The sequence below is a fragment of the Bison bison genome, unplaced genomic scaffold, assembly GCF_000754665.1.
Source record: "Bison bison bison isolate TAMUID 2011002044 unplaced genomic scaffold, Bison_UMD1.0 scf7180017864134, whole genome shotgun sequence".
NCBI lineage: Eukaryota > Metazoa > Chordata > Mammalia > Artiodactyla > Bovidae > Bison > Bison bison.
The window spans coordinates 888,953-892,424 of record NW_011494706.1 but is presented as its reverse complement, the minus strand read 5'-3'; the positions used below and the strand labels follow the sequence as shown (position 1 = coordinate 892,424).

General features: G+C 40.6%; 1 protein-coding gene across 1 annotated transcript in view; it reads left to right on the top strand.

The window, feature by feature from the left end:
- Window positions 1–3,472, top strand: part of GLCCI1 (glucocorticoid induced transcript 1) — a 150,284-nt gene that overhangs the window by 39,324 nt on the left and 107,488 nt on the right. The gene's annotated exons all lie outside the window — the stretch shown is intronic.

Sequence of the window (3,472 nt, the reverse complement as noted above, 5' to 3'; positions counted from 1 at the left end):
TGATACACATACACTTGTTATTGTCAATTTTGTTTTCTGATGAAAGGTGCAATTTAGTCTTTGGAACAAGCACTGATTAAAATTTGCTACCCTTTTAAAAACATTGAGCAAATATTGTCTACTGGGTACCAAGCACTACTATGGAGATTCAGCAATAATAAAACTGATAAAAAGTCTTGCCTTCATGGTGTATTCTGCACGGACAGAATAAAAAATAATTACAATATACAATGTGTGGATGGTAATCTGGGAAAGAAAAGTATGACAGAGAGTAGGGACCATGTCGGGGGTGCTTGCAATTTTCAAAAGAGTTTTCAGAAAAGCTTTCATTGTGAAGGGGATGACATCTGAGTAGAGACCTGGGGGAACTGAGGGAGCAAGCCATGTGGGTAACTGGGGCAAGAACTCCTCAGGCAGAGAGGGCACCTAATGCAAAGGCTCACGTAGGCTGTCACAAGCAGTAAGGAGTTTTACTGTAAGCATCTGCCAGGGACAAACATTCAGGCAAGGCTCTTTTTGTTGTTGCTATAAAGAATCCACCTACAAGAGAGTTTAATCAGCTTAAGCTGAACATCAGTGCAGATCTGTTTAGTGTTTTCTCTCAGCCATGACCTCATTTCTAACGCTGACAGCTTGGACTGCCTCTTACATTTGGTTGGGCCTTGGATGCACAGCCTGGCAAACGTGGACGAAACTAGAAGAGGGGGGTTCTGGTAGCTCTGTAGGCCCGATGGTTATCTCGTTCTCTTTTCACATGGGACTGCATATTAATCAGACACAGCCAATGATTCCAAGTTTTAATGTAACCTAATGGGTATTGCAGCCCATTACCATATATGAATCAAGAAGTAAGTGTACCAGAGTTCTACCTCAGATAAGCTAATGGTGAGACCTGTTCCACGAATAACTAAGACACAGGTTACTGAGGACAAAGATGTTTCCTCTGCCACCTGATTGTGCTTTCAGTGGTGTCTCCTTCCAGGCAGGACAATACAAAAAAAGAGGTTATTATCAATATTAACATTTACAGAATTTACAGGGATTGTTACACTTATATTCAACAAACAGAGATAATCCATACTGGGTGTATGATTCCATACCTAGCACAGTCTGATAACAACAATGCTCTTCTAGCCTAGAAATTCACACTTCCTTCTAAGGGGTTTCCAATTTACTGGGGAGTATGTTTTCCTAAAACTTAAATTTATACCCTTGGAGCCCACTCCCATCCTCACTAAGAAGAAAATGCTATTAAGACCTCAACATGTGGACATTTGAAAGCAGATGCTGGGTTTAGTTTATTTTAGCCCAGCTTTTATTTGTTTAGAGACTCGATTCTTAACACATAAAGATCCATATTTATTTCATGAGAACAAAGGTTTAAGAGATGACCAAGCTATCTTTAGTAAAGAGGTGACTGAACATCTAAATAGGTCATGATGACTTGATGACTTACCAGCAACTAAAAATAGTATTTTAAGATCATACTAGTTCTCTTTGTGTGTCATTTAGATTTGTTTTGGATATTTAACTTGGTATGATAGTTTTGAACAAATACAGAAAGCCTTTAAAAGGTATGTTGTTTTAGATCCAAATCAAGTATTGATTGGAAAAGACCCTGATGCTGGGAAAGGTTGAGGGCATAAGGAGAAGGGGATGACAGAGGATGAGATGGTTGGATGGCATCATTGACTCTATGGGCATGAGTTTGAGTAAGCTCTGGGAGTTGGTGATGGACAGGGAAGCCTGGCGTGCCGCAGTCCATGGGGTCGCAAAGAGCTGGACACGACTGAGAGACTGAACTGAACTGAAGTATTGATCGTTATGGCTGTGGCTTGGTATAAATTTAGAATTATTGTAATCTAAAGCATTGAGTTTGTTTCCAGAGATAACATTTCTATAATGAAACCATGCTGTAATCAAATCAACAACTTGGACATTTTCCAGCAATTTTTAAAAAACTTTATTCATTTTAATCTGTCAATTTTTGTTCTTGACATTCCAAAAAAGTCATCAGAAAGAAGCCATTTATCATTCTTTTTCCTCATGAAGGAATTCAATTTCCTAATGAATGAGGAAATCTTTTATTTTAGATGGAAAAAAATACTACAATAGGTCAATTATACCAAATTTTAAAGAGTAAAAATTTTACTGTATTCATAATTAATATATTATTCTGGAAAGCAAACATATATGAACACATTGGTGATAATAATAGTATCTACGTTGTGGATTATAGAAGGATTGAAGGCGTTAACACATACAACAGTCTTAGAACAATGACCGACACATGAAATGTTCAATAACTGTTCACTATTATTCTAGTATGTGATAAAGTGAGGAACTATCAGCAGTCTTAATGGTGCAATTCTTGCATTTTTACAGAAAAAGTGGGTTTCATCCACTGTTTACAGAACCGGGTATACTTTCTTTTCTGAGGACACAAGGAAGCTGAGCAGGATGGCCCCTCTAAGTGAAACTGATCTCTGCATTTAGTGCCGAAAATCAGAGGAAGCGTGTCACTGTGGGCAAACACCAAGAGTAGATCAATCTGACCCCCCAGTTATGCTTTTCTTATCTGATGGAAACTAAGGGAGGTTATCTGATTAGACCCATCAATCAATTGTTCCTTAAGGTTTAAGCAGGAACAATTTAGGGGTAAACTTAGGTTCCTGGTAGTCATCTAAAATCTTTGTATCCCTTCAGTTTCACTGCAGAATAAAAACGAAATTTACCACAGTGTATTGTTACATCAAGTCTGGTACTTCTCCCAAGAGGGCATCTGCTTCTGGGAAAGACAACAGCGTACCCTCCATTAATGTATTTAACTGATGGTGTAATGATGTACAACTCCTTGTTGACTCTTGCAATTCCAAGTTATTATCTTGGAACAGAAGATTTGACTCTTTTCACTCCATAGGTTAACTGTAAAAGTATCCACTCAGTGTTTAATCCAACTCCCACACATTGCTTCTGATGCCCTGAAGTTCTTTCGATTAGTCTGCTCGCTGCAAAACCTCAGATTACTAAAGTTAGAGAGAAAGGGATGGATTCTAAAACATCCCACTATCAGAACAGGTGTACTTGTAAAGTCAAATTTGCCTGATGTATCCTCTGTCTCATATTGTACAATCGGCCCTGGAGGGTGGAGCCCTCGTAACCTGCTTCCTCGGGTGTACGCGTGTCTGTGGGTGTTGGGGCAGGACACGTACGGACCCACTCTCCCAAAGCAGCCCAATCGAAGTCCCCCTCTCACCTCAAAGGCTGTCAACTCTCACGCCCCTCCTTGCGCGCACAGCCCCCTCCTCCCTCTTCCACCCCTTCATATCCCGCCTCCAGAGTAGGACACCCACTTTCATTGGCAGATACTCCTCTCACTCCTATCCTGAAACCAATCACTACAGCGTTGGTGGAGAAGGACGGAGCCAATGGGAATGCTCGTTGCGGCAGCTGCCCGGCCCGCGCGCCCGGG